This window comes from Pygoscelis adeliae, unplaced genomic scaffold (genome assembly GCF_000699105.1).
Source record: "Pygoscelis adeliae isolate BGI_AS28 unplaced genomic scaffold, ASM69910v1 Scaffold160, whole genome shotgun sequence".
Classification (NCBI taxonomy): Eukaryota; Metazoa; Chordata; class Aves; order Sphenisciformes; family Spheniscidae; genus Pygoscelis; species Pygoscelis adeliae.
Window position 1 is genome coordinate 5277348 of NW_008824035.1, and position 18489 is coordinate 5295836.

Here is an 18489-nt window from a genome sequence, read left to right on the forward strand (position 1 = left end):
GGGATTAACAGTGTGAGGGCAATAAACCTGTGTAAAGAAGGTAAATATCTTTGATTATATCAGGAAAACTATTTGAAAAAGCACAGTCTCTAGTAGTACTGCAATGATGGGAAAGAGAAGGAGCATTTAGCTCTTTATTTGACCTGTACTGGAGGAAAAGTGCAACCTTCCTTTTCAGACTTTTCTCTTGGCTGTTTTGTAAAGAGGTTTAACTGACATCATCACTTTGATATTTCAACATCTGCTCTTCTTTTCATCCCTGGGGATAGGTTATGCTAGTTTTCATTTGTTCATTAGCTTAAAATAATGCGTTGAACCTAAGCTAATATCAGACCACTAGAGCCAACATCAGTTCTGGGCAGGCAGAAGCCTACAAAGGTGTGGAGAGCAAGAGACAGCACAGGAGCACTTGAATTCTTGCTGCAGCCTGGCTGTAAACTCTGGCAGGAAGTGAGAAGAGCACACACCATACAGAAGTCAGACATGAACAAGCAGTCTAAGGTGGAGTATATTCAGCTGTCATGAGCTGAAGTGGTAAAGTATTGTTTTAAGTTTAAGACAGCAGTATAGATTTCAAAGCAGAAGGAACAACTCCACAGTCAAGACCCAGGTTGCACCCATGCTAGGAATGCCTGTTTGTTATTGTCCCGTCCACCGAAGGAGAGCAGTGATCGTGGGCTAAGAGGCTGGGAGAGAGTAAATCATCTGGGGCCCAAGTGCTGCGGCTAGATATGTGTGAGTTCCAGAAAACTCGACTCATACTCATCTCTTCCAAACAGCACCAGACTCTGTTAATCTGCATAACAGGGAAACCTCTTCTGTTGCTGAGTAGCATTTGAGCTCATTGCATCTTGCTGAGAATAACTCTCGGAGATCTAGGGAGTCATGGGCTCTCATACCAAAATCCATAGCTTCACAGAGCACCCTACTTGGCTACTATCTGCCTGCACTGCAGAGTATTCCTTAGTCTATCCTTTCACATACAGTGGGGACAGTGTCTTCCAGAGCCCATTTTGACCTGACAGCAAAGTCACCCTATGTATATTTCCTTGCCCAGAAACATTCCAGTTTGTCTGAATATTAATATATTCATGTACAAAATGCTGCATGACATTTGCTACTTTTTAAAAAAGGTCAGCATTTGGACACAGTTTGGCCAGACTGAAATCCTGGCCCCAGAAAAATCAATGGGAGTTTTGCCATGGATTTCATTGGGCCAGGACTTCATACCAGCTCATTATTTGACCTATTGAATTCTGTTAAGCTGGTAAGCCTGGACTGCAGACCATGTGAGAAGACTGTCTCCCCACATTTTGGTTTCTGCTATATTCCATTCTGGCCAGAAATGTTATAAAGCTTTTTTTCTTTTTTTTTTTTCTTGGAATACCTAGCTAATCCTGCTTCTAGTTCTGGACAGAACATGAAAGCAAGGCGAGAGATGTATGCATTCTTCAGTTAACGTAAAACTGCAAATTTTAACTTTAGGTCTATACTCCCTAATGTTTGCAGGTGCTCAGGTTTTGTGTGAGACATGTAAGCTATAGGCTGTGGTATGCCTATGTGGTTACATCACATTTTAGGAAGTGATGCTGGAAGGATGTAGATTAGCTTGTTGATTTGTTATTTCGTTTGTGGTTGTTCCATCAGCATCACTATTGTTCAAGACAGACAGACACGGGCTGAATTTTGATGACTTCTAGGCATAGCATCTCACATGTCATAGGTGTAGGAACCAGCTGAAAGTCTTGAGATCAGTTTCTAGTCCAAACAGTTCAGAACTTGAAAAATACGCTGTTTGGCTCTTGAAACAACAAGGCCTAAAGCCTTCAAAGTGTGCCCTCTCACTGCAGAGCACACGCACAGGTCTTCTCTAGTTTGTCATCTAAATTTCCAAAGCCATCTTTGCTGTTAAGTAGCAGATGTGTTCAAATGGAATACAATTTCAGAAAGATACGGTTGTGCTACACTGTGGGCAGTTGGCATTGGTGATTTATACCTGGGTAAATGCACTTTAATGGGTGTAGCTAAAAACCCATGGAGACAGTTACATGTTTCCCAGCAAGACCAAATGTGTCTGGGCTGACATAATCAGCTGTCTCTGTAGCACTTGTGAAAACCCTGATGGTATGAGACCATTTTCTCCTGATGGGGACTAGAAGCACGAGAGACTTGAGCAGCTGGAGATGCTGCCAATTTTTGAAAACTTTCACAAAGCACTCTGTGCACCTTGCATCAGATACCACGCACAGATAAGAAAGCTTGAGAGGCATCCGTACTGTAATGCAGTCAGGCAGAAAAAGTCTCCAATAATGCTGAAGGAACAGGAGGCCTAGAGCTCTTCTTGCTGTACAGTTAAAATGTTGGTCTTGTGATCAAAATAAAAAAAAACACAGTTAAAGTGTTATTTTCAGAAGAGTCTATGGCTTCTAGCTTCCATGGCCTTCCTTTGGAAATTGAAGGAGAAGAAAGACAGCAAAATAAAGAGTACAGACCTCAAGAAGGCATATTTTAAAACATTCAGAGATTTGGTTGGGAAGATCCTGCTCTGGGCAGATGTAAAGGAAAGGCTGCTAAGAAAGAGAAGATAGGTATTAAGAAACTAGAGGATTACCGAGTATGAGTATACAAGCATGGCACTAGCATATAGGATTGAAACAAAAGCAAGAGCACAAAATGAGGTAACATGAGCAAATTCCCTAAAGGGTAACACAAAACACTTCTGCAGGTACATTCAGAGTAAAACAAATCCCAGGGAAATGGCTAATTACTGAACAGAAAGGGGAAATGTTACTGAGAAAGCCATGTGCTGTTTTTGTCTCAGGGGCTTCAGGAGCCAGCTGCAGGCAGGTAACCCACACAACTGACACCACAGCAAAGCAGCATGATCCGCACCTAGGATAAGGAGACAATGGGTTGGAAAGGGCATAAAGAAGCCAACTATATTCAGATTAACTGGGCTTGATGAATTATAGCCCAGAATACTTGGAGAATTACCTGATGTAATTTCAGAACCGTTTGTCGTTCTCTCAAGAAAGGTGAGCTGTCAAAGAAGGGAAGAGGGCAAGTGTAATACTTCTCTTTAAAAAAGGGAGAAAGAAGAGTCAGAGCATTAGAGACAGACAGCTTATTTCAGTTCCTGCAAAAATACTGGAAAAATTACTCAAGCCATTATTCATAAGTACCTAGAGGAAAAAAACATAGCTTTCTGAAGAACAGACCATGTCAAACCATCTAATTTCATCATTTGATGAGGTAATCCTTACCATGCTGACCGGGAGAAGCAGTAGATGCCATATATCTTGATTTTCATAAGGCTTTTGGCAGAGCTTTATGTAAGCAAGAAAGAGAAATATGGCCAGATGAAAAGTGGGTATCAAACTGACTGGAAACAAGGCTCAGTAGTTACAGACAATTTGCAGACAAAATAGAAAGATAAACTGAGCTCCTCGGTTCTGAGTTTCCCAGGAGTCTGGTCTGGCCTGGCACTGTTCATTACTTTCATTAATAACTTGGATGATGAATAGAGTCTGCTTTTTAAATCTCCACACAGCCCCGGGTGGGAGGGACTGCAGGCATGTTGGGGGATAGGATTCGAATGGTAAAAACTGAACAAACTGTAGAACTGGTCTTACACAAAAACCGTAAAGTACAAGGTTCACTAGCCATGCAGGAGCAGTCTGCAGCACGAGTACGCAGTGAGGAACAACGGGTGAGATAGCAGCTCTGCAGAAGAAAAAAAAAAAAGATCTCTGAGGACCCATTCATGGATCCCAGGCTAAACAAGAATCACTAATATCACAAAAAAGACAAACACCACACTGCACAAACTGGGAGACTGGACTGAAAGTTATGTGAAGTCATCCTTCAGCTTGGTTCCGCATCAGTAAGTGCCTTAGCTAGAGTAGCTAGTGGTGGTTGGGGCACTGTGTAGCCAGAAAGCTGTGCCCAGCTGGAAGAAGGTGAGAAGAGTGCAGTCAGAAGTCTGGAAAGGATTGAAGGGTGTGTGTTAACTCAGAGAAGAGGGAACTGAGTGGAGAATTGCAGCAGCCTTTTGTGTATTCAACGACTGCTAAGAGGAAGGAAATCACGTGTCCTCCATGTCTGTCACAGGCAACGCAAGTAGTGGTGGGATTGCACTGCAGCAAGCGAGACTTCAGCATTAGGAAAAGCTTTCTAAAGGCAAGAGTACCCAACCAGAGCAGCAGACTGACCACAGGTTTCCATCTCTAGTGCTGGAGGCTTTTAACTGGTTAGACATCCATCTTGAGCGGTTTAGGTGGTGTACAAATCCTGCTTAGGATCATGATCCCCTTACGCCCCTTTTTCTATAGCCATTGGAAAGTGCTTAACACATCACAGTGAGCAGATACGGCACTTGTAAAGCTTTGTGAATCTTTTGTAGGTGAAGTCTCTTCGCCTTACTGTAAGATCATAAATGTAGGGAGAGTATTTGCGCACAGCATCCTGCCACCTGTGGAACAAATGACCTGGTTTTCTTTGAAATACTTCACGTAAAAGGAGGTTCCTTGACTGTCTGGTAAAATTAACGTACTATACATCACGCGTAGTTTTGAGCATCATAGCACTTGCTCACTGGCTTGTCAAACCCATGAAAGTTTTTAGTAAGGACTGCTCTCAGTTTTGGAATTTTTTATTCAAGAACAATCTATCCAGGGAAGGAAACCCTGCTAAAATATGTGGTCAGGTTGATGGTGGCCCTCCAGTGAAATTATACACCCTTTTACCACCAAATCATGCATTAATGTTCTCATGAGTTACTGTGGTATTCAGCAAGTTATTACATATTTATTATAAATCAAATGGCAAGTGGTAGACACCAAAAGGGCAAGCTTACTAGCCAAACATTGCTTGTCCACAAACACTCAGAGCTCATGCATCTGGAAGTTTCTTTTATGGGAAAAAGCTTTATTTGAAGATTTCCAGTACTCCTGGGTTTTAGTCCCATAAAATCCAACAAAACAGCTGTTGTTGTGGTATTTTGGGTTATTCCTGCTTGCAGCCTCAGCTGAGACCGGGTTGCGTACATAATAGTGCAAGAGTGGGAGCACACAGATGCAAGGCATCTGACACTGCTGCATTCAGCCAAGTCACCCAGGAGAGGAGGTTGGCCAGTGGCCCCACCATCACTGTGATCACTGGGTGTCCTTTCTGAACAGCACTTCTTCCTGGAAAGGGAGGCACTACCTGAAGCAATATATGTCTTATTATATGTAGTGCTTATTCAGAAAAAAAATGCCCATCCCAACCCAAGAGGCTGACTTAAACTCTCACATAACCTGTGATAGGAAGCTTTAAGAATAGAAACAAGAATAGCCTTGGGAAAGTCAGACAACTCCAGCTATTTAAGATTTAATGCTCTAGCAGGGTTCACTCTGCTTCTTTCTGCCCCCAGTGGTTTCCTAAATGAACTGTTAAATTTTGCCCAGACTGCAGATTGTTAGTATCTTCAGCTTACAGCTCTGTGGTCCCTGCTTCTCTTGCAGCTGGTAATATTTTTCAGGAGAACCTGCCCTTCTCCACCACAGGCCTGGAAGCCTTCCAAGAGGTTCCCTGGGAAGATGCCTGTGATTGTGTGATCACATGTGATACATAAGGCACTGCAGTTGTCATCTGCAATATAATATGCGTCCTGTTCTTCTTTGTGGAATAGAGAGCACCTCTCTCTCTGGTCTCCTTCATTCATCTCTTCGTTTTCTAATCCCTCCTACCTTTCTGCGCTGCACAGGATTTCCCACCATGGGACACTTTTTTCCAGCCACCCTCCCGTCTCTCTCCTTTTCTGGATACAGGTCTTATTTGCCTCATACCCTTTCCTCTAGACTCTGCAGAGGCCCTTAGAAAAGGGGTGCGTCTCTACCAATTTCTGTGGTTTCTTTTGCAAAGGACAGCCTGTCCCCAGGTCCAGCCAGATCCTCACAGATGTTTATTCAAACTGCCAAACTTTTAGAGGTTTGCCCACTTAATTTCTAGCTAGTGTGTGGAGTTGTTTGCAGAATGCCATGGTAACGGAGGAAAACACTGCTGTGTCATTTCATGGTAAGGAAAGGTCTGAGGAGCTGGGCCTGAAAGTCTCAGTGGTCTTCTTCACTCTTTCTTCTTCCATTTCTCACAACCGTTCAGGCAAGGATGTTTCTGTGTCAAGAACTGGCCAGCCCAGAGGAACACAATCTGTGCCAGGTCACCTAGACATGATTACAATACAAGTAATAGGACACATCAAGATAATCATAGGTAGCAGATGTATTTTAGCTATTCTGCAACTTCTAGAAATGATATGGAAACAATATTGCCCAATGGCAATATCGAGGAAGATTTTTCTGGGTGACTAATGTGATGAAAATGATTCTTAAATCTGCAAGGTATAAATGAAATATCATTCACTGGCTTTTACCTACAAAGTTAATTAATCAAATGTCTTTAAAAAGAATGGCATTGTTCTACTAAGGTGAAAAATAAAAATCCCACAGGAAATGATCCCTGTTCTTCCTATCTTTTTGGTACTGCACCAAACAGCAGCAATAACTTTAACAGAGGAATGAATGCTTGTCAGAGTGCTGTTGTGTTCCACGTACTTACTCAGCCCTTCTCTGCCGCGTGCAGCGGGGATCTTCAAGGTACTATTTTCTACCACTTTTGAATCAGATACAGTGTGACCTTTTCTCACTATTCGATGCTACCTCTGAGTATACTGATGTGTCACGCTACAATATCATCATTCTCTTGGTGCAAGTGCAGACCCATGCAGCAAGAGAGTCCCTTTGGCTTTTCAGCACCTTAGTGGTTTGAGTCACACCACCACAACAGCAAAGAACATATCCTTTAATGCTGTGAACATAGACCATTCTTTGTATGTCTTTAGTCTCTTTCTTATTGTCAGTTCAGGTTTGTGAAATTGTAGTCTGTTTTGGAGCCATGGAATTTTATCTATGCGACAGAGACAAATACACACTGCTTAGAAAACCTGCCCTGTACTGTATTTTCCCTAATTAAAAAGAGATAACATATGACAAAAAGCTTGTTTCAGGTTTGCAATGAGTTTTGTACAAAGATTCAACTCCATGTTTATTTTATCTGGGCAGATTACTTCTCTGTACAAATTACCTCTATCAGTTTCCCGTAACATCTCATTAGTAAATCCAGTAATTCATGTTGCCATTAGACTGCAAGCGATCCTAGCTTAGAGGTTCACCTGTTTGCAGGACTATAATAAGCATCAAGCTTGAAGGTATGAATTACTCTGAGCAGCAAAAAGGCACTATTTTCTAACCTGTAGCCCACAGAATAAGCACAACTAGGGTACAGCCCTCAAATGACGCAGTGTAGTGTCAGGATGGGGCTTTGGAAAGGGACAAAATTTCAGAAGTCAGTGATACATGGGTTTTCATTTTGTTGGCTGCTACCTGAATGTATCTGACTCTGCATTTTCTCTTTAATATACATTATCCTGAACTGTCTGTCTGCCTAGCATAGATTAGTTCTGACTTGAAAATTAATCTAACCCATCCCCCAGCAAATCCTTAGACATATTGTGTTCCTGTACAACTGGAAAACCCCAATGAAGCAATATAAACTCAGTAATAATAACAAGTAATGGCCACGGCTTAATGAAGGGTGGCAATTCTGCTCTGGGGGGATGTCTAATGGATGTGGCTGTTCTGGTAGCTTGGTGTTGCGCTGATTCTCTTCCCTTCACATTTGTTGGTCCATATCTTGTTGCATATATGTATAGACAAAGCCAGGAACTGCTTCAGTATGGGGAGGAAGGCTGGCATGCAGACGATATGCTTGGACTGGACTCCCACCCCAGCCTGGCCTCAGGTCTCCTTTCCTTTGGAATGAGGGAAAAAGCAGGTCTGTCTTTACCCCTGTATAAAGAGCAGTTCTTCCAGGTGCAAGGACCTGCCCAGAAATTAGCTTTTTTTTTCCTGCATATGTCTGAGCTGGAGCACTGCTTTTGAAGTATTTCTGTCTTGTTTAATTTGGTGTTTCAATTGCTGAGTGCAGTGGGCTGCTCACTAAGGGAGCTGGGCAATTAAAAGGAATGTATTTTTTAAAATACCACTATAAAACAGTGAGGCTAGAAATCAGGACCCAGAACACATATGCATTCAGACAAATAGGCCTTAAATACCAGAGCTAGAAAACAAAACAAAACAGAACCAAAGAAAAGCAAGAGGTCTCTTCTTTTTCTCTTCCTTTTAATTTACTGTTACTAATCCTCACCCAAGACTAACTACTTAGGGGAGGCAAATGTTTTCTGTCTCTCACTGGTTTTGAGACTAACGCCTTCTGACCAAACTAACAGTATTGGAGATGCAGCTGTGTCTTGGAATTCAAAGACATCTCAGTAAAGAGCACATACCAGTCTCTGTGAAGGGCCTTGTTTCAGACCAAAAGTAAATAGCCAGTGTCACACAAACCTGCACAGTGATCGAACACTGGAAAACAGGACTGGATTTTTTTTTTTCCTCCGTCATGAAAGAAGGTTAGACTTCTCTAAAATTGCCTTCTTTGTATGGTGCTTTAAGTTGGTGAATTGAATCCAGAAGACAGATTTTAAGCATTAACCAGTGAAAACATAAGCAACTTTTCATTTTAGAGATCTCTCTTGAGAGTTGCCTTTCCTGTTTAAGACTGAAGAATTACACTTCAGAAATAGGTGATCTTTGCTGCCATGCCTCCATTCAAACACAATAATAAGCACCATTCTGTCCAGGCTTATTTATTGTTTCTTTCTGTTATCATTTAACATCTTTTTTTAAACCCTGTAGAAGTTTTTACTACAGATAAAAAAGCTCATCCTTTGCTCCCGCATTCTCGTTGTAGCGTCACCTTTATCAGAGCGCAAAACACTTACGCATATTTATTTATTTTTCTTGTAAATATCTCATTGATTGAAGTAAGAAAGGTCCAGGTCAACAAACATGCACTAACTGTCCTCTCCCAACTCCATTTCCTGAAATCTTTTCCTAGCTGGGAATAAGAATGAACTCGGGGAGTCCTACTCCAGCAGCACATTAAGGAAGAAAACATATTTGCCATTTATACTGCACTTACTATGTAATGCCCCAGGTAATTCTCTTTTCCTGTCTATGCATATACTATTTAAGTATATACTTACAAAATCTAAGGCAAGCATTGCTCAGATCTTTGACTTGTTGACGCTGCGTGGCTTTCAACTTCTTGAATATTTAAGGGAAGAAGGATGAGCTTGTGGTTAAAGTACAACTCTAGGAGTCAAGAGGTCTGGATTCTATTTCTGTGCTGTGCTACAGACTTCCTGTACGCCCTTGAACCACTCACGTGACCTCTTTGCATTTTTATACCCCATCAAGTAATGGGGAATAATCATTGCTTCATACACGCTGCTGCTGTGAGGCTTAATTCATGCTTCTCTGAAAGTGTTTCAGGTTCCTCAGAAGAAAAGCACTTCAGAAATAAAGCCTCATCTCAGTTTTAATATTGTCTGAGCTGTCTAGCTTAAATGTAACCTCACCCAAAGGGAATGGTATTTGTAAATGTCATCCTTATAATGAAAAATCTGTTCTCCTTTTTCTGCCCCCCATGCCTTCTCCACTTCCTCCCCTTCTTTCTCTTCCAACAAGCTGCAGCATTGTTAAAATATCTCCTCATCCCCTGGGACACCCAACTGATTGCAGACCTGGGTGTGGGGTTTGTTTTATGTGGAGATGTGCATGCACTTATCCTACAACGTTCTTTCTTTTCTCTGTCTCTGAGCGGGCAAACGGCTCTGCAGAAGGAAGAATATAGCTGTATTTGATTTAAACAGGCATTCAGAACAAGCTGAGCATTTCAGGGAAATGATTGGTCTTTAGTTTCATTTAAAACAAAGGGATTCCCAGACTCCAACATTTCTGCGGGCTTGGGGCTTTTTAATCATCTCTTGAGGGTTTCTGAAGGTGCGGAGATGAGATATACTATGCTGCTGTTGGACATGAGTGTTTCTGTTAATGAATGATTACCGAATGATCCATTACTGAATCAGCATAATACAAAAATTACAGTGTTTGCATGTGTGGAGGAGAAAAGAGTGCTTTGTGGGAGCTGGATGATAACTAACTGGATGTTAGTTATCATAACTAGCTGGATGATAGGCCTGATAACTAACCAAAACTTTTTATTATTGGTATAACTGTTTAATTAGAGCCATCTTTGTGCTAAGGCCAGCTCAGTCAAAGCATGACCCTGCCCAAAAGCTCCATCAGCTTTAAGGCTGGGCAAGGACTGCAGAGACTGATGTGAGTTGTGAAATCCAGACCCTGATTCTGAGCGCAGTGGCTTGTGCGTGCTGCATGTCCCAAAGACAGAGATATGTCACCCTCACAGCGACTACTCAGGCTAACCTCATGGAGTAAAGGATGATGGTGAAAAAGGTGATCCTGCTGGCCTGTTGCACAGCCCCCAAGGTGCAAGAATAGCATCAGGAGTGCATGGGAGAGGAAGGCCTTTGCACCCAGAACACAATGCACCCTGATTACTCTGGACTACTTGAGTAGCCCAGAGGACCCATAACAGTGATACACTGGTGAAGTCACTATATAACTGCTCACTTGTTCCCTGAAGCCCCATTGTGCATGGCTCAGGAAGTGGATCCTTGCATTTAATCTGCACATATACAGAGTTCAGTGCTTTAAAAAGCTAATCAGTTCCCTGAGCTGCGTGAGGTAAACACCGATTTTCAAATTTGTAAGAGCCTTCCGCAAAATAACAGAATGAGTGCTGAGACACTCAGTGTATTTTGGGGGAGCAGCATTGCTGTAAATTCTTTGTCAAAGAGAGATTGTCAAGCAGAATAAGCATAAAGAAGAGGTAGAAGTTTGGCATGTGAAGAAGAGAGGAGGAGCAAGTTGCTATCGGTAGGTGTAAACATTGGTGCTAAAGAAGACTTGACATTGTTTGAAAGACCTGGAGGAGCCTTCATCAGGAATAAGAAAGGAAAAACAGAGGAGCAAGGTTTGAAACATTCAGAGCCATGAAAACAAGGAGAGGAAGTTGGAGCTGGTTGCAAAAGGGAGAGGAAGCAGGAAGCCAGGATTAAGACAGGACACAGACTTACTGTGAGGGTGCCAAGGTGTGACAAGTTCAGGGTCCCATATTCCCCTGCATCAGGTGACAAGTATCAGCTATCAATGGTTTATGTGGGGGTAGGCCAGTTATCAGATGAGGAACCTTTACTTACTGCCCATCTCCTCCTTTTCTCTGTCAATAAGCAACAGGAGGTGGCGAGGCACTTACATTATGCATGCTGTGGATATTAGCTGTCAGAGCTGCAGCCCTCTAACCATTCAGTGTTGTCAGGGAATGCAGGGCTCCTTTATCAGTAACTTTAGGAAGTTGTGTTAATTAGTGGGGGATTTATTATAAGGCCAAATGGATAAATTTGTGGTATTTGGCCTGCCATAAATTGTCTCACACTGAACCTTTTCATTTTCCAGTCGGTGTTCTCCTGAGGGTTAAAACATATAGCTCTCAAAATGACAGACTCGGGACAGCCTGGGAAAGCAGCGATATTGCAAAAACTATGTGTCCCTCCTACACCTTCAGTACATTCTCCTCATTATCACAAACTGTCCCCAGGAGCAGTTGATCTGAATTAACTACAAGCTCTGCAATATTTTAAAGATCTCTCTCGGCCATTTCCTGCACTCCCCATGCTCCCTTACTTGGGCAGATATCCCAGTGAAGGTCCATGGGAGTTTTGCTTGAGACATCTGTTCAGATTTCCATTTCTGCTTTCTTCGTTTCAGCCAGTGTTTTGCTTCTTTCCTCTGACTCCTTGTTATTCTCCCCGTGCTGCTTAGTGCAAAGTGAGGAGAGGAAATGACTAGATGATACAAAGAGAGGAGAAAAAGAAACCTGTCAGAAAGGAGCAATAAGGGCCAGGAGTAATGGGAAAGACTGGAAACCTGGTCAAAATTCATTTCCTAATACCTCCCAGCAGTGCTAGACACAGACAGTTTGCTGGGTACACTTTGAGTTCAGCTATCCAATTTTTGTCCCACAGAACACATCCCTTTTGCTTGTAGATGTAATTACCAGGTCAAAGCTAGCTTAATTAAGTGTGATGGAAAAGGCAATCAACAGATTGCCTTTGGCAGTTGCCCCTTGTATTATTTCAGGTCTGAGAAGGTTTGGTACTAAAACAGTGCTAGGTAGGAATTAGATTTCTGTAGGTCTGAGCTACCTCTTTAGTGTCCTCTCACAAGGCGCCTATGCCTTTGCGTATCACCGACTCACTGCATCAGCTCAGTAGGTTAAGCAGTCACTCAAAAAGAAATGGCAGATAAAATGGAAATGCAGTTCATTCTTCTTGATGGTTTGAACCACCTAGAGAAACCTGCTTTCCCCATCAGAAAAGACACGTCACACCGCTTCAGCCAGGAAGCAGGTGAGAGTCACAGATGTTGCTATGCTTATTTCTTTTTCTGTGATGAGTTGACATGTCCTTATGTAGATATGAAAGTGGCTGTGCACATTTTTTTCTCATTTAAACACATCTAGCAGCCACTTGGTTTTACTTCCCAATTTATTTTCTTTTTCAATTTCAACATGAGAAATTCCAACCTAGCTTCTTGTCGCAAATATTCTACTTCATGTTTGTCCTGCAGAGTAAGTGTTACTTAAATATTTTAGGGATTCAATTGCTTCACTTAAGAATTTCTGTCTCCATGACAACCCTTCTGTGCTTTGTAATACCTTTGGCGAACATGGTGGAACTGACTATTATTTATTTCAAACTATATACATTTAGCAGTGGAGACGCAAAGGGAAATGAAATCAAAAGAAAAATACCAAAAGAGCTAATTTGTACCACTTTATTTAAAAAATGTTTTCAAAACAACCACATCATTTACTGTATGGGAAGCCTGGTCATGATGAAAATGCCTCATTTTTTCTCAAAATCTACTTCTGGGCTCATTCTTTATCTCACCACTGTGTCCTGATACAGACAGGCTGCAGAGTTTGGCCTTCAGTGTCATCTCCATGACCATTAGTGTTCTGTGAAAGAAAGTTAACTTCATGTTGAAAGTGCTTCCCAAGCGTTACATAATTTTTTTTACCCAGGCATCCAAATCAACTGCTCCCACACTGCAAAAAACAGAACTCTGTTCTTGCCTGGGATGATGGATGATCATCTGCCACATGAGGGAAGGTGTGGCAGGGTCACACAGTTCTTGTGAATCTTAAAAAAGATCCCATACTTCCATCATTTAGAAACTTCAGTTATGCCAATAATATCCTGTGTATGAAATTTCAGTTCTCTGATCTATAGCTGTGTTGGCTTTCTAATAAAAAAGTACCACTTAAAGTAATTTGGCTACGTATTTTCCACTCTGTCCTCAGACACATTCCTACATTTGTGCCTTTCTCTTTCTTCCTGATGCTGTCCTGTATCTACCTCAATTTTCTAGTGTATACCTGCTTCATATGTGGAGTGGCTAACAGGCACTTCTGTCAGATGTCAGACTTCTGACAGTTGTGCTTTGCATAAGCTCTTTCTGAATAAAGCTCCTGGTGAGGATGTTTTTGAATAGTGGCTTGATTTCTGGGTGCATCTGTAAATGCATCAAAACAAGGCCTTATTTTCATATGATGTTAAATGCCAGGGTCTTTTTCAATCAGACCATGCAAAAGTGGTTAAAGTTGGCCACGCCATATCACCAGTCCCTGCTGAGGGGTTTGCTGTGTAATGTCTTAGTGCTTCCATACCTCTGAAGAGCAGCAATAACAGGCAAAGACTCTGTCTCTGTCTTCTCTGCTCCTGTGTCATACTGGAACTTTCTCAGAGAAATGAGGAGACAGGAACTATATGTGGCGCAGGCATTTTGATAAGATATCTATATAGCAGTGTTATTTGGTATTAAAAATATGATATACCTGAAAAACCTTTCCCTTTTTTTCCCCCTCTGTTTTGAAAATGAAGGCACATTTAGAGCCTAAAACTTCATGCTGAGTCCATAAAGCATAAATGCTATCCATGCTGATGTTTTCTGTTGTCTAAGCCACCCTCTTATTCTTACTACATAACATTGTTTCATAAAACCCACTGCAATGCAGCCCCAGAAGTCTCCCATGCTCTTCTGATTCTTTCTGTCTTAATTTCTGAAGTCACTCAGCTCTGCCTGCTCCTGTTCATCAAGCACTGTAGTACTCTGTCATGAGAGAGCTCCTATAATTTATAGTGTTAATGACTCCAGGTGGTGCTACCTTGAATATAAAAGCAATCTAATTAGGCCACCTTCTGGCTGAATCTGATTTAGTCTTTTACTCGGGGGAGACAAGTGAGTGTGTGTATGTATGTAATAGTGACTGTTGTAAAGAGCAGATGTTGCTGAACACAGTTTTTTAAGTTCTACTTCCTCCTTTCTCCTTTATTTTTGCTGTTTCCTTGTTGTGCTTGGAGCATCTACCGAAAATCTTGGTGATATATATATATACACACATATATATGTATATGATATAGCTCTTAGGACAAGCAGGATTATTATAAATGGCTCTTGCCTCACTTCTGGATCCTACAGAGGTTACTACATGAGGTTTGGTTCTTCCTGATTTTGTAATTTTAATGGCTAGATACCACTGGAGCATGCAAGTCCTACAGACAATAGTGTCCTTTTACATTTAGAAATACCTGTTAGCTAAGCGCTGTTGTACAGCCTGAACTCTAAATGAGCAGATCTATGTTTGAACACCAGCATTTTATACCAACTTGGCAGACAGCATTCTCAGGAGAAACAAAGTCTAATATGTCTTTTCTCATTTCATAGAGCTCTTTTCTTTCCGCTGTCCTTCATGTTTCTCTTTATTTCACCAACTACTTTTAAGGATATGAAGTTTGAGAGCCTTTTCTAAGGGCTTAATGCAGCCTGGGGACCAAATGTGTAATTCAAATAATGGTGCTTTGCTGTTCCCTTTAAGCACAGGATAGAACTGGTGCCACTCAGAGTAATATTTTGGGCTGTCATTATTTGATCAAAGAACTTGGACTTGATCTGCCAGTGTTAATGCTTTTAGGATGGATGACTCCTTTGCTTCAGAAGGGGTTTCCAGTAACCGAGGGCAACACGTAACATCTTTGAAATTGCTGTATTTACAGAGTAGTGAACTCTCCATGGTAGTGCACCTCAGGCACCCTCCAGGGAAGAAACAGGTTCAGAGCTCATAGGCACATCCCTCCTTTTCCTCTTCTAATTTGTGCTCCTTCCAGTTTGGTCTTGTTTCTGTAGATTTTTATAGCTTTCCATAACACTCAGCTTGGGAAACAAGCCTGAACTCAAACCCAGCTAACAAAGACAGTTTACTCATAGCCATAAGCTGTAAGGAATAAGTTTTAAAGATGCCTGAGTTCTTCAGGGTTGGAACCACAGTACTGTTGTGTCAGATTAGTATGTTTTATACCTTAAGTGCTGTACAATAAGTGGTCTTTATAAAACAGCATATCACATGTACTATTAATGCCTGCAGATTAAAACAGCTGCCAGGCAGCAAAACTGTTGCATGCAGAAAAATCAGGCGGACACTCAGATTTGGAGCTTAAATTAATTCTGTATTAGGGAGCTGCAAATCTTAAGGCAACTTCAAACAAAGAATCTCACAGAGGTTTGAAAATTAAATTCACAGCAATTGTTCTCAAACTGTGTTTAGCTTTGAGGGCAATTGCTTTTAGTCTAGGCTTGAAGAAAACTTGCCTGGTTTTCCAATTATACTGGTCTAATAAAAGTCATTACTGCTCCTTAAAAACACTGCCTCACATAGTGTTTAGTTAGGTCATAACAAAGCCACTACCATGTGTGCTTGGAACACAGCCATTTAACACTTTGTTCTTTGTATTCAGAGTATCTCGTGGCAAAACAGCAACAGTTACAGCTTTCAGAGGAAGTCAGCAAATACTGGGGAAGGATCATTTGTTTCTGATAAACCAGCCAGCTGCCCACTTACTTTTCAAGTAAATCACCACATTGAGTTACCAGATTTCAGGCCTGTTTAGAGTATTTCTAAAGAGAAAAATTGGACTTACTAACTTTATTATTTATCTTTTTAACCAGTAGTTGTTGTAAATTGAACTAACTGAAATTTAGGTTCCAAACAGAAGTATATGTTCACTGGAGCTAATTCTGAAAGCCATATGTGAAAGTTGGTACAAAGATTCAACAAATTTAACTTCCCTGCCATCACGCCTAGAATCCTTCCTTAATATGGCCTGCTTTCTGTATTGAAAAAAAAATATTGCTTCTCACTGGGCAATAGGTAGGTACATTTGGCAAACAAAACACACTATGGGTTCTAGAAAGTATAAAACACAGAAAAAAAAAAAAAAAAAGAGTGGGATTCTCCGGAAGAACAAGCCTCTTTGCAAAACTTCATTTCCATTTATGTCACATAAGAATTTTTAAACAGAGCCTTGTGTATGTTGCCACTACACGTTGTTTTGCCTCTGACTCTCACTGTCATTTACTCTATAGACAGTTCCCGAACTGTCAATAATCAGTGTTTCCTCCCTGCTTCTCAACAGATTAAATCAATCTGCCCCCACCCGCTTTCTGAGACAAAAGTTATTTCATCCATGGCTGTCATAATTTTCCAGATAAGATTTTAATGTAGTCCCACCAGTCATGACTTTCATAAACTTGATTTATTGCCTGGTTTATTGACCTCACTTTGCAAGGCTTTGCCTCCCTTCATAACAGCTGTGAACACGTTGCCATAACAGGAGTTTGCCTTCTGTACACCAGCAATTTGCCCTTTCATGTTCTGAAATCTCCAGGGAAACCCTGGTGGTGTTAATCTTTAATTCCTGGGAACCTACCTCATACTCACAACACTCTGGGCATCTTAATAAAAATGTAACTAAGGAAATAATTTAGGGTAACTGAGCAATGTTCACTAAACCAACAAGACGACAAAGGAGATTTTCCAAGCAAATTGTTTATTGAGAGTAATATCCTTGGTCTCCAAATGCATAGGAATTTAAAATAGACATGAGAGTACATTTGGGGACATACAGGGCATGCACGGTGTCACCTTTGACTAGTTTGCTCATGCCAATCTAGACCTTCATATTCTCCCATATCAAAAGGTTTCTATTTCACATGCCCATTGTAATAATGAGACCGAGATCACTGCAGCTGAACAGCCACTCAAGAGCTGATTGGATCAATATATATATTTGTAACCTCCCACTGTATATGTGGAAATGGCAATAGGAGCCTACTGCATATGCAGGGATATAGAGAGCTGGCAGCTAGGGAATGAAGAGAAATGGGATTGCAAGGGGCAGGAGGGAATGACTAAGAACTGTAGCAGAGGTGAGATCACACTAGTACACAGGCTGAGCAGCAGAAGCACAGAAAGGCAAATAAAAAGGTGTAGAGGATGTGGGAAGAGAAGGAGAAGTCCATGGGATGTACAGAAGCAGAAGGCAGAGAAAATTCTCGCAGCTTAAATAGCTTTTTTTATTGAAAAGCACTTCTGCTTGTTGAAAGTTTTAGGCAAAGAAAGCTGAGGCAAAGATGCAAAAATACATGGACAAAGGAAAAAAAATGGACTGTAAATAGTCGCTTGTGATGCCAAGAGACAGTGCAATTAAGTAGCTTCTTTATAAAAGAGAAAGATAAGAACTGGGTATCAGGGACAAATTCCCACCTCCAGTAATGTCCCTGGCAAAGGTCTCCCTTTCTGAAGGAAGGCTGTGATTTTGTTCTAGATGACCAAAATTAATCAGAACAAGAAAAAAGACAGACCTTAGTATTCTGTGGGAATCAACAGAAAGACACTTGCAAACAAAGATTTAGTGCCAGACACAGTGGAAGAGAGGTTGAATGGTGAGGGGCAGACGCGACCTAAGCAGCAGCCTCACTAACTGCAGTTTCCTGCCTTCTGCTCACTCCATTCACCGGCGCGCTGAACAGCCCTTCAGCAGAAGTTCCCAAACTTCTTTTCTGTTGCTTCTTTATCAGCATTTTGATAAGCTGGCTTGTTGGCACTCCTGAACTGAGGAGTGTTGCCATGAAGTGCCTCTTTCTGTGTTACTAAAAGTTACAGCCTTCCTCTACTGTGGAATTAGCAGATGAACTTTCAGAGGCCAGTTATAAGAAATATCTTGGAAGCATATGAGAGCCACTTCTTCTTATCCAAGCTCTTAGCCCAGCCCTGCTGTTCTGTCGCATGTGCATAGCGGGACTACTTGTGCAGAGTGGGATGTCTCCTGGTTTGGTTTGCAGGGTAATACATTCTAGGATGATAATATTTGACTGTGTCATGGCAAAAGGTTTGTGGTTGAAAAAAAAATATCTTAAATTATTCATATTCTGTCAGGGGAAAAAAGCCATATAATATTGGATTATGCATATTTTATCATCAAGTTGTATAAGTGAGCTATTAAACTGTATACAATTCTTGCAAGTCTTTGTTTTATAGATTAGTTTTACAAAGCATTTTGTGTTCCTG